At 39.7% G+C, this 6930-nt stretch overlaps 1 protein-coding gene across 3 annotated transcripts in view; it reads left to right on the forward strand.

Moving 5' to 3' along the window:
- Positions 1 to 6930, forward strand: part of EIPR1 (EARP complex and GARP complex interacting protein 1) — a 208845-nt gene that overhangs the window by 38810 nt on the left and 163105 nt on the right. The gene's annotated exons all lie outside the window — the stretch shown is intronic.

Genomic DNA, 6930 nt, shown 5'->3' on the forward strand with positions numbered 1-6930 from the left:
AATATACATCACTGAAGCAAGATTAAAAAATAAATGTAAGTTGTTTCCCTAATTAAATTTACTGAATTAAAGTTGCCTTCTATCTATATTTTTATAGGCTTTGGTACTTTTAGAGTTCATGTTTACTGGTTTTTCAAACTGGTAATGTAAAAGATGGTTTCAAAATAGTGTATTGCCATCACTAATGTCTTCTAGAAAGTGCATAAACATTTTAATATAGTAGTTACAAATTACATATATAATACTCATACACAGGGCCGGTGCAAGGATGTTTTGTGCTCTAGGCGAAACTTCCACCTTGCGCTCTCCCCCTCCCTGAGCCCTGCAGAAGCTCCCCCCCCTCCCTGAGGTGCCCCCCCAGCGGCAGCTCCACCCTGAGGCACCCTCCCCTCCGGCAGCTCCCCACCCCACCCCCTCCACCCTGAGGCATCTCCCCCTGCGGCAGCTCCCTTCCCCTCGGGGAGCTGTGCAGCAGCTCCCCTCCCAGCTCCCCTCTGTTCCACCCCATCCCCGAGCTCTGCGGCAGCTCCTCACCCCCTCCCATGGCAGCTCCCCTCCCCAGCCTGGGGACCAGTGCTGCAGCTCCCCGCCCCAGCTCACCCCTGCTCCGCCTCCTCCTCGAGCACACTGTCGCTGCTTCACTTCTCCCGCCTCCCAGGCTTGTGATGCCTAAGCTGATTGGCGCCGCAAGCCTGGGAGGCAGGAGAAGTGAAGCAGCGATGGCATGCTCGGGGAGGAGGCGGAGCAGGGGTGAGCTGGGGCAGGGAGTTCTCCTGCGTGACGCCCCCCCTTACTTGCTGCAGGCGGCCCTCCCTGCACCACCCTGCCCCAGCTCCCTCCGCCTAAATGCCAGCGACGACTGGGGCGGCCAAAGATCTGGCAGCCGTGGTTGCCGCTGAAGAAAATGCCACCCCCCCCAAATCGTAGCGCCCTAGGCAATCGTCTAGGTCGCCTAATAGGTTGCACTGGCCCTGCTCATACACACATAGAGGATTGTATAGTTTTTACCTAAAATATCTCACTAGCAACAGCTTAAGACTTCTTGGCCCGCCTAAACTTACATGCAAAGCTATTGTCTGAAGATGCTCTGTATACTTCCTGGGCCAGAATATGTGGAGACTACATATTTTGAGGCTTGAAGAAATCACTCTTTTTCCACTGGATAGTGGGAAATTTATCTCTAGCAACCAAAGGGACCTATGATATTAGTTTGAATAAATATTCAGTTTCATTAAAATAAATTCTAGGCCATAGTTTTTTTGAAGATAACCATCTCAGTGTGAATGGAATATAAATTAACATTTATTTTCCTGAATCTCGAGACAGATCCAGAGCCTCAGCTACTTCTCATACTTCAACCTTGTAGCTGTATCTGTGAAATTAAGACTCTGCTCACTTACTGCTGGTATTTTAACCCATTAATAAAAACGGTCATAAATAACGTTTTCTTATGCTTAACAAAACTAAGACTAATTCATAGTGGATGGGTACAATAACAAACCTTTTTAGTTTTCTAAGGGGGGAACTGGGCTGAAAGACAGAGACAAAATGGTACTGCGTAACTTATTGAGCATAACTTCCTCACGTTGCCAGTGATCCATGGGGAAGGTTGACAGAGCTGGAATATGTCCTAAAATTCTATACCTATTTAAACAACTTCAAGCTAGTTTCTCAGTAGCTCTTTGACAAAATTACCTGGTAATGTGCAGGTATACTATTTTTTCAAACAAACAAACCCTCTAGTTTCTTAATGCTGTTTTTCTTTAGTTTTCTTGAGCTGGTGAGTACTAATTTTAAAGAGCTTTGAACTATGCACAGTGTGAAATATGTTACAGAACAAATTAGATACTTTTTAAAATTTACAGTTGTAAGCAAGTGGAGTAGGTAGGTAGATGATGTCCCATTCATTTTTTTTCAGTTTTTGTATATACAATTTATATATTTCTTTGAAGGTAAACATTAATAGTTTTAAACTATGTCTACAGCTATCTTCCGATTTTTTTTTCTAGAAAATATTGCACTTTAATGAAAATATTTCTAAAATTACTATTAAAGACTATATCATGTTGCATTGTTTGTAATAGGAATATGTGTAAGAGTTTAAGAATTGCATTTGTTTGATAGGTAGCTTATTTAATATTCCTTTACTGGAAATGATGGGGCTGAATCTAAACACCTCAATTTTTTTATGATATTCTGTTTCAATCAATATCCATTTTTTTTTTTTTTTAATATATCTGCAGCTTGGACCCATATCTAGTTCACACGTTTATTTTTTCTGTTCTAGCCTGTGTGTATTCTAGCTCACGTTTGTTTACTTCAACTAATTTATGTATATGAAGTTGTATTATTTGGGCTTCATGCATCTTCATTTAGAATAATCGGCCACACGCATTTAAGAGAAAACAAATTCTGATTCAGAAATTATTATTGATGTTTCTGTTTCTAAATAACAATGTCTGGAGTAGAAAGCACACAGTGTGGTGGTCTTATAACAAGGAATATTGAATGTAGCAGGCAACTTACTTTAAGTAGTAATGCAAGCAAATGAAACAATCAAAACCCTTTTAGAGCTACTACTTTGGCATATTTTTGTCACTGTAAAAAGAGCCTCTAACTTTCCTCTTGTCTAGCCACCAGACATATGAGGTGTTGTTTTGGGATAGCCTTAGTTACTCATATTGAAGCCATCTCTCAATTGACAGCATAAGACTCCTTCTGGAAAATTTAGATAGGCTCCCATTTTCAAACACAATATTAATTTTAGCTTTCAAGTCACTGCCCTATATTGTTCTCCCTATTTCTTTGAACCTCCTTACCTCCATAGACCATTTCATCAGCTGTGCTCCTCTACTTAGTGTTTGCTAAATCACATTACTTCCAAATGGAAAACTGAGATGGTATTCTAATCTTGTATTTTTCCTTCTTTCTCGATCTCTTCTGTTGAACTACTTGTAAATTAGTTTCTCATCCATAGCAGAAGTTGCCTTCTTATCTTGGACATCTTTGTTTTGTTTTTAACTTGATTATTATAGTGCATAGGGAGATGTCTTCTATGTAATAGGCAATTACATAAGTGCTGTCTGTATTTTTGATACTTGAAAAGATGTTAGGTGCTAAATTTCACTGGAAATTGATAAGAAATTTTTTGGATGGGACTAGGTAATTAATACAAGATCACTGTCTTTCACTTCTAAGAAAAAAAAACCACAGGCGCGTACTCCCTCCCCCCTTCAAATAAGTCTGTCCAGTTTGGTCAGTCTGGGTTATCTGCTGCCCCTCTTCAAACTGGGACTGAAAAAGTCTATTGCCAGCACTTGTACTTCAGCAAGATGGCAGTAACGCTTCAAAATGAAGGTTGTGTGTGTGAGAGAGAGATTTGCTGTGCTAATTTAGGACACAGGAAAAGAGTGTAAGGAAATGTGACTTGTGCCCATTTTTAGTAGCTATCTTTGAAGTTACCAAAATTATGGGCAAAATCTGGGGAAGAAGAAAAGTGGGATAATTACACTTTCACTTCAAGCTCTTTGAGAGAAAGCTAATGGGTAAAGCACTTATGAACTCCTCTATACAAGTCGCCTTAAATACAAGAGCAAACTTATTATACAAAAAAGCCTTGGATAATAAACTCAGTGGGAATAACTTTTGTTTGTTCCTTTTTTGAAGTATATTTTGCTACCAAAGTCAAGACTGAACTGTGGCTTCCTATTGTTTCATAAACCATGAGTGTCAGAAGGCCTTTACCCAGCTTAAGGCGACACTCATGTCTGACCCTGTGCTAAGGGCCCCAGACTTCCACAAACCATTCCTAGTAACCACACATGCATCTCAGTGTGGTGTAGGAGCAGTTTTAATGCAGAAAGAACCGGATCAAAATTTCCATCCTGTCGTGTTTCTCAGCAAGAAACTGTTGTGAGAGGGGAAACCACTGGTCCAGCAGTAAAGAAATGGGCTATGGGCAATTGTTATGCCCTGGAAAAGCTACAATCGAGACCTGCGGTGCTTCATAGCACGTTCTGGGGGACGGGCGGTTCGCTACAAACCTGACCATTAGCGCGCGCTAAGTGGCTTCATACTGCCAAGGGAAACAACAAAAAAGCTTTCGATGACGGTTTAGCTCCCAAGATTTTTTGATTTTGAAATTCAACACATTCAGGAGCTTCTTAAACCAAAAGGCTAGCAATGCACTCTCGACCTTGTGAAAGTTTCCAGTATCCATGGTTTATAAAATTGTCTTTAAATGTAAGTCTTAATAGTTTACACAATTAGTATATAAATCTCGATGTAAAAGGTGGATTGTGTTTAATTAATCTGTTTATTCTAAAGTTCTGGAAGAATTACCACCGCCAAGTGTGGTTCCACAATGGCGAGTTATGTATGGGAGAATATTATCACTGGTCTCTGAGATCTTTGGGGGCGTGTCATACCTTGGGAACAGATGTTTAGGGTTCATGTATCTGTTACCTGTAAGGGTTAAGAAGTGAGGCGACTGCTGACACATGACCAGAAGACTCGCAATGGGGGGACAAGATCTTTCAATAATCTTGGTGGACGGGAAGTTCTTTTGTTTGTGTTTTTGTTTGTTCGTTGTTCGCCGTCTTGAAGACCAAGGAGGGACAACCATACACAATCTTCTGAATAGTCTTATCATGTTTCAAAATTCTCTAAGTATACCAGGCAAGGCGGATTATATTGGTTCTTTAATGTTTGTTTCTTTCAGCTTGTGATGTTGCTTTACCCTTTTGCTGGAAGGATTATTTATTTTTTTGTTTTTGTTTTTTTTTTTTTTTTTTTTACTCTGTTTTGCTGTAAAACTTGAACCTAAGGCTGGGGTTGGGGGGAGGTCCGCGTCATTGAATCTGAATACCTGTAAAGATTTTACAATCCTGATTTACAGAGATAATTTTACTTTTTCTTTCTTTTTTAATAAGCTTTCTTTTTTAAGAACATGATGATTTTTTTCTTGTTAAAATCCAAAGGGGATTGAAAGTCTGTAACTACAGCGATGGTGTGGGAAGGAAAAGGGGTGGGGGGGAAGAGTTAATCCCTCTTTGTTTTAGAACTTGAAAAGAAAACAAGAAACTAAAATTAGTTAATATTCCAAGGATAAGGTTGGGTCAGTGTGAAAGCTGTCTGCCAGCATATAGTTCAAGTGCAACTCCAGGAGGGGAAGAGTCTGGGGAAAGAGGGGGATGGTTAATTTTTCTTGTTATTATAAGATCAGGATATTGGTCTTGGGTTCCCCAGGGAAGGTTTTGGGGGAACAGAAGTGTGCCAAACACCATATTTTTGCCTGGTGGCAGCGTACCAAATTTAAGCTGGTAATTAAGCTTAAAAGTAGTCATGCAGGTCCCCACTTTTTGGATGTTAAAAGTTCAAAGTGGGGGAAAAAACCTTGACACAGAAAAAGGCACAGTATATATGTATCAAAGTATTTGTGAATCTTAATTATTTCTTTCTATCTATTTAAATGAATAGACATAATTGCATTTTTTATTTTTGCAGGCTATCAGGAAATTTGCTGATTTTTAGCTTGTGTACCCCTTTTTTAACTACTTGAATAATATTCCCTACTTATATCACATGACTGTTATCCGGCTTAATGCATTTCTGTTTTTACAACAGATATTGTGGACATGCATATTAGTGTAATCTTGCCTCTGTTTCAGTGTTTTTCATTCAATCTGATGTATCACTTTTGAGACTGACTACTTTTCTTCCTAAACTCTCTAACTTCAGTTAGTCTGTCCTGTGTTGCTACAAGATTATCCTGAGTACTCTGTTTCCCTAAACTATTTTTTGAGCGTAACTGTTTCCCTATTTTTCTCCTTACCTTCTTGGCTTAGGATGAAAATATTTTTGCAGGCTCTTTGATACCTTTCCCTCCAATTTTCAGTACAATCTTTTGCACTTAAGTTATTTAGATGTTATACATCTAAACTTTATTAACCTAACTTTATTAAGTAATTTAGATGTTATGTTATAGTAATGGCATCTAATCAACAGAAGGCACTAACATTTTGGTTCTATTTAATGGATGTCGTTACTCAGATGCTACCTTTATATTACATTTTTTGAGAGACAGCACGGATAGCCATGGTACTACAAAATGGTTTGTAACCCACAGGATGTCTGCTTAATTTTAGTTCAAAGTATGGTAAGAACTGGCTAAGAGAAACAGACACTCAGTAGAGAAAGTTACACCATTCAGAGATCAAGATCTAAAATGGAAGAAGTGGGTCACATGTATCACTTCATAATATGATAGTATTAAGAGAAGAAAAAGCAGACTTCCAGTATTGTATAATGTTGTGATGTTTTTGGTCATGCCTCCTGTTGTATGGATGCTATGAACTAATGTAATGGTCAAGAGGAGTGCGCTCCTACAGAGAGTCTTGTATATTTCCTCAAGAGTAAGGAAATGATGATGCTCATCAATAGCTCTGGCAGGCTTTTAAAAAGTCAGAGCCTCTCTCTAGCATTGTCATAGCATTCCCTCTCAGATCTGAACCTTCGAGTTCAGAAAATGAGATACTAGCACATGAATCCTCTAAGCTTAATTACCAGCTTAGATCTGATAGCACTGCCGCCACCTATAAATATAGTGTCTTGGGGCACTCTGATCTCACCAACGTTCCCTGAGGACCCCAAGAACCCAAATCCCTTGGGTCCTTAAAACAAGGAGAAATAAACCATTCCCCCTTCTTTCCCCCTCCCAGACTTTCCCTCGCTGGGCTACCCTGAGAGATTACTGATCCAAACTCCTTAAATCACCATACAGAGAAGCATGTCCCTTCCCTTCCACAAAGAGGCAAACAGATTCAAGGAAAACAGAGAGAAATTCTACCTCTCCCCCCTCCTGTCTCGCCCCACCAGTCCTGGTGAGTTATCCCAATCCCCTGGGATAAAACAAGGGAAACAAGAAAAAAA

This window comes from Chelonoidis abingdonii, chromosome 3, assembly GCF_003597395.2.
Source record: "Chelonoidis abingdonii isolate Lonesome George chromosome 3, CheloAbing_2.0, whole genome shotgun sequence".
Classification (NCBI taxonomy): Eukaryota; Metazoa; Chordata; order Testudines; family Testudinidae; genus Chelonoidis; species Chelonoidis abingdonii.